Here is a 6,653-nt window from a genome sequence, read left to right as displayed (position 1 = left end):
TTGAATGACACGAGGGTGAGTAAATGATGACAGTATAATATTAATAATAATAATTGATCATATTAAAAAATGTCCTTTTCTCCTGCAGCTTGTTTCTTCAAAATGACACCAACAGGAGCAATGGGGGATCCCATTAGGTAGGTTGAGTCCCGCAGTAATCACAGTGTTCTGATGATATCCCAGCGTCCCGAGCGCGCGGTGACTTCCCTCTATTGTGCGTTCACTTCCTCAGAGCTCACAGCGGTGTTCCTGAACCTGGTGGCGCGGAGAGGAACGGCCACGAAAGATCGACATTCCTTCTGTCGGATGCAGGATAGAGAATGGCCCTCTGGGGAAATTGTATCCTCATGTTTATTCTTTTTTATTTTCTAAATCATGTATATCCTTATTTTTTATGGTTATGGCGTGCGGTACAGATGAATTATGATGCTGGGGTTATTTCCCCATCTATGTGATTAATAGCATTTTAGAAAAACCTGGGACTCTAAGCCTTGATGATATTCTCTCCGGAGGGGGCGGCAGTAAAGACACACAGCACCTCAAGACAGACCTGACAGACTGGAGCTTCACTAAAGACCCACATGTCTGTGTTTGCAAACTCCACAGGGGCCCTCGGGGGTCCGGCAGCAGCGGCTTGTCTTCCACTTGTCCACTTCAACTTTACACGGCTCGGCTCTTTCATACCTCTGTGAACAAACCCACCGAGAAATGTTAACGGCGTTCTGTATTGACATGCAATGTGACAAACTCTAGCAACCGGTATGTGTTTTTAACAACATCAGGGTTCCCACATGAATTGGTGTCGAAACAGTTTTCACTCAAAAATTCACCCAAAAATTGGTGAAGAAACTATTTCTACTCATAAAGAAATTTCACAAAAAAAAAAACAAATCGTTGTAGAAATTATTTTCAGTCAGAAATTAAAAACATTTTATAAAAAAAAAAAAAAAAATGTAGACAACAAATTTAACTCAGAAATTAAATTTCACCCAAAAATTGGTTTAGAAACAATTTTCACTATAAAATTAAACAAATTTCTCCAAAAACAATGGTGTAGAAACAATTTTCACTCAGAAATTGGAAGTACATTTCAAAAGTAATTACAAAGAAAGGCAAGTAACACATTGCATTTATTGTGATATTTTTGAAAGAATGAAAAAGTATATTCTTGCAAAACATACTCATATAATGTTTTATTTGGAACTTTGATTTTTTTTTCTTATTTTTAACAGTGCATGGTCAAATATCAGTGAATCCTAAAATTGTGATTTGTAGCTCTGGAAAGTACATGAAAATGTATAGAATTGTATAAAAGTCATGGAAAGTGTTTTTTGAGTTATGCGCTGCTCTTAATTGTTTAATCGTCTAGAAATTGTTCCATAATGTGATTTTTTTTTTAATTGATCAATTGCACTGAAGTAATGCAACATACTTGTATACAGAATTGCCAAACGTAAACTTTTTGATTATTTGTGACCCTGGAGCACAAAACCAGTCATAAGGGTCATTTTTTTTCGAGACTGAGATTTATACATCATCTGAAAGCTGAATAAATAAGCTTTCATTGATGTATGGTTTGTTAGGATCAGACAATATTTGGCCGAGATGCAACTATTTGAAAATCTGGAATCTGAGGGTGCAAAAAAATCTAAATATTGAGAAAATCATCTTTAAAGTTGTCCAAATGAAGTTCGTAGAAATTTACGGTAGGACATTTACAAAATATCTTCATGGAACATGATCTTTACTTAATATCCTAATGATTTTTGGCATAAAAGAAAAATGTATAATTTTGACCCATACAATGTATTGTTGGCTATTGCTACAAATATACCCCAGCGACTTAACACTGCTTTTGTGCTCCAGGCTCACATTTGCAGCTTTTATTTACTTAAAACTCTCTAAAAAGTATTCGAAATCAAAACTAGCACTTCTGTTAGCCCATGGCCACTTTGACAGTATCGCCAAATATATCAGTCTCTCACTACCAAAACACACATTCACAGAAGCACTTTGACGTCCCTCTCAGATACATCCATAAGTCTTCATCACTAAACCACGTCAACGTCAGTCAGTACTCACACCTTACAGTATTTACTAAGGCTAAGAGTCCCCACTTCTCATGCAGTTACTAAAAAAAGCTACAGAGTTCATCTTTTTCGTTTCAGTTTTTTAGAATTTGCTTGTTAAGTTTTGCTTTTTAACTTTTTTTTGTTGCTTTGCCAGTATATTAAAGTGTAATCATGTACGTTGTGATATAGAAATAGCTGTAGAGATGCATTGTTTCCTTGTGGTAAGTGACTGAGATGCTGCCACGGATTTGAGACACTGATAAATGGTGCTATTTTGGACTTTAATCTGCTCCTTGGTAAGGAAGCTCAGATGGGTTTATTTTATATTTTCATGTTCGGAAGAGGTGTTGGTTCTTTGTTGTCTGGTTGTCGTAACTCGGATCGGATCGACTTTACTCCCCCTTGTTTTTTCTGTGTGGCTTTCTCATTGGACAGAAAAACAGATTTGCCGGAGAGTTGGTGTTTTGTTTCATTTTGTTTCGTTTTTTGCAAAATTCTGAAACTAGAGACAGTCGGAGCAATCACAAAACTGCAATTCTTAACACTATTTAATGTAAAGGTTTAATTCGAGGAGTAGTTACAGTTCCTGGCAATAGCAAACTCTCATACTTACAGGATGGGGTAGCTTACACGGCCGATTTCATGTTTTTGTTTAGCGACGAATTTCTAATACATCAAGGACACATTCAAATAGACATCAGTGCGAAACACGGAGGATGTGGTTGCTGTCGTAGTCCCAGGGTGACGGTGGTCTACATAGTGTACATACACAGGGCAGCTGAGGTCAGATTTATCCTACAGCAGTCTAACAAGGACAAAAACGCTCATCCGTTTAGCGCATGGGGTCCTTCGATGTATTTTCAAAGGCAAAACATGTAGCAGCAAAACCAATGGTCTCATTGACACGTTTAGCGGCTGGTTTTGTACATGAGTTTTAGGATGAGAACCAAAAGCTTTATATTTATTATTCATTTAAGTAGCACAGTATCGTCACTCGGTATTTGCAGTTTTGTCTTTGCTTCCAGTTCACATACTTTAAGAAATCCTAATTCAGAGTCCGACTGGAAAGCCCACGTTAGTTTCTTAGTCTTCCATTTATTTTCCCACTACACAGTGGGGACCCTCCCAGCTTGCTCTAGTCTCTCTTTAGTGCTTATTGATCGCATGCTCTCTGCTCTTCCTTTTGTTTCTGATCTGAATGATTCTCCTCACAGTTTCTTCTCATAGATTAGATATGCCAACTGTGTTGTAAATAGCCAGTGAATAGCTTGTAGTGTGTTGAATTATTCTGTAATAACTGTATGATTGGTGTACAAAACATGAAGTCTAGCCTCGTCATCTTTATAAGGATGCACAGGTATATATATGTTATTTTGCAACTTAAGCTGTAGTTGAATAAATATGCAAGCTCTCGCTATTTTCTGTGTTGTTTATTGGTCTTGTAATTCAAATATTGCATTATATACAGTAACGTTGAAATTTTTTTTTTAAGAAATGCATACTTTTATTTAGCAAGGATGCATTAAATTGATCAAAAGTGACGGTAAAAACATTTACAATGTTTCTGTTTTAATAAATGCATTATTCATCTGTGAATCCTGAAAAATAAAAAGTATCACAGTTTCCACAAAATTTTTTTATCTGTTTTCAACATTGATAATAATCAGAAATGTTTCTTGATCTTGTAATTCAAATATTGCATTATATACAGTAACGTTGAAATTTTTTTTTTAAGAAATGCATACTTTTATTTAGCAAGGATGCATTAAATTGATCAAAAGTGACGGTAAAAACATTTACAATGTTTCTGTTTTAATAAATGCATTATTCATCTGTGAATCCTGAAAAATAAAAAGTATCACAGTTTCCACAAAAAAATTTATCTGTTTTCAACATTGATAATAATCAGAAATGTTTCTTGAGCAGCAAAGCAGCATATCAGAATGATTTCTGAAGATCATGTGACACTGAAGACTGGAGTAATGATGCTGAAAATTCAGCTGCGCATCACAGAAATAAATTATATTTTAACACATACTTAATAGAAAACAGCTATTTTTAGGTTCTAATAATATTTCACTATTTTTCAGTTTTTACTGCATTTAAAAAAATAAAAAATAAATACAGCCTTGGTGAATCGAAATGTCTTCTTTTCGAAACATTTTAAAGTCTTACCGACCCCAAGCTTTGGAACAGAAATAAATTCTATTTTACAATATATTCACATAGAAAACAGCTATTTTAAATTGTAACAATATTACTGTTCTAATATCACAATATTACTGTTTTTAGTGTATTTTATCAAATAAAAAACTACCCTGTATTTAATCAAATAAATGCAATCTTTGTGAGCAATAAGAGACTTCTTTTTAAAAAATATGGAAACTTTTTAACAGTATAGCATGGGCAAAAGTTAAAATCTCACTTTTCAATGCGCTTTCAGACTCGGTATATACAATAATAATATACTGGCTATTTTCAGAGTTTTTTTTTCCTGGTAATCAAGAAAAAAATGATTTCATTTAGTCACAACACACACATTTTAGTTCAAGTTTGTTCACCTCATTCAGACGCCAACGCTGTCATTTAATAAAGTACAGGCCTTACTATGGAAAGTCTCACTCTGTGATTATGTCTATTAGACAGACTCCGTGGTTATATTCTGAGGGGACAAGAAATCTTTTCACAGTTGTAATCACATGGAAAGGGCCTCCAAGCGGAATTCAGAGCTGGAATTTGGAATGCCGAGGCACGGATCCTGGTATAAGCTGATCATTTCGTCTAAAAGTCTTCCACAGATGGCACTGAAACAGCTCTGCTGAAGCTCATCGCTGACCATTTGAAAATGATTTGACCATTTGAACCGCCCTTCATCCTACTTTCAAATCTGTTGGTTCTCCATCTGTTGGTTTTAATGATCTCTTTGCACAAAAAGGCCTTTCATTAACGATCATGTGTACGCTATCATCAAATAACCCCGGTGCTTTTAACCACATTTTGGCAGAATTAGAAGGTGTCCAGTTCTACGGAAATGGGCTGCAGGATTAAACAAGATCTACTTCAATCTGTCTCTGACTGAAAGGATACTAAAGAACAAGCTCCTGTACTCTTTATTTAAAGGATTACATTTGCAAAACCACATATACTGTAGCAGTCCCAAAAACTATTGGGACAGTTCTGTCATTCTTAAAAAATGTCCACATGACACATACACATATAATTGTGAAATATTATTGCATTTTAAAATAACCGTTTTCTATGTGAATGCATGTTAAACTGTAATTTATTTCTGTGATCAAAGCTGAATGTTCAGCATCATTACTCCAGTCTTCAATGTCACATGATCTTCAGAAATCAGTCTAATATGCTGATTTGCTGCTCAAGAAACATTTCTGATTATTATCAATGTTGAAAAAATATTTTTTTTGCTGCTGCTGAATTTTTTTAAACCTGCAATGCTTTTTTCAGGATTCTTTGATAAAAAAAAAAAAAAAAAAAAAAAAAAAAGCATGTGTGATAAAAAGTTTTTTTTATTCCATGGCAGAAACGGTCTTCCATAATTATTGCATAAGTCTATCCACCTTATTTTTTAACGAAGGAGCGGCGTGGCCATTTGTTACTTGAATGTGCGAGTCTTCTGGTGTCATTCGACTTGACTTGCATTAGACAAAATATAAAAACAGTAGGTTTTATCTAATGAAATGCATACATTTTAAAATACACTAATATTTGGTGCAGTTATTGTTAGGGTTCATGTAATCATTTTATCATCCTATAGGCTGCAGGAACTTGCACAGGATTTCACTACAATGGCGTTGAAGTTTCTCTTTGTGTTCTGCAGCAATATTTTACTAAATTAATTCATTTGGGAACGCAAACAAGATTATCTGAGCGTAGCGCCCTATACAACTTCCTGTTTACTGAGCGCTGCAGGACAACAGCCTTGTGCAATGGGCTTCATGTAAACAGGATACCATCCTTCCCTGCAAACAGCACTGTTATCCAATTATTACAGATGACTGTCATTGCTCTTCTGGACAGCTGCAGCGCTGGCTTTCTGTTGGGCTCTAATCATAAAAACCTCCAGGATAGTGTACTGTCATGCGTGCCTACTGTGCTGGAGCGAGGAGACGCGTAGACATTGGAGATTCCAATAAACAGAACTTTAATGAACAGCTCACCAGGAAAGCACACATAGCACTGGGGTAAGACGAACAATTCCTGACAAGGGAAATTCAGAAAAACAGGGTTTAAATAATCAGAAACAAGGAAATCAATGGGACACAGCTGGGATCAAATAAACACAATCGGGGCAGGAACAGGAAAACCAAATAAGTACATGGAAACACATGGGGAGCAGAACACACACAAAACACGGAACAGAGTCTGACATGTACAGTCACCCTAAAATGCATTTAGACCAGGGCTGTCCAAACTCGGTCCTGGAGGGCCGGTGTCCTGCAGAGTTTAGCTCCAACTTGCCTCAACACACCTGACTGGAAGTTTCTATGCCTAGTGAGAGCTTGATTAGCTGGTTCAGGTGTGTTTAATTAGGGTTGGAGCTAAACTCTGCAGGACACC

Source organism: Sinocyclocheilus anshuiensis, unplaced genomic scaffold, assembly GCF_001515605.1.
Source record: "Sinocyclocheilus anshuiensis isolate Anshui unplaced genomic scaffold, SAMN03320099.WGS_v1.1 scaffold738, whole genome shotgun sequence".
In the NCBI taxonomy this organism is placed as follows: domain Eukaryota; kingdom Metazoa; phylum Chordata; class Actinopteri; order Cypriniformes; family Cyprinidae; genus Sinocyclocheilus; species Sinocyclocheilus anshuiensis.
Note: the sequence above shows the minus strand (reverse complement) of the source record.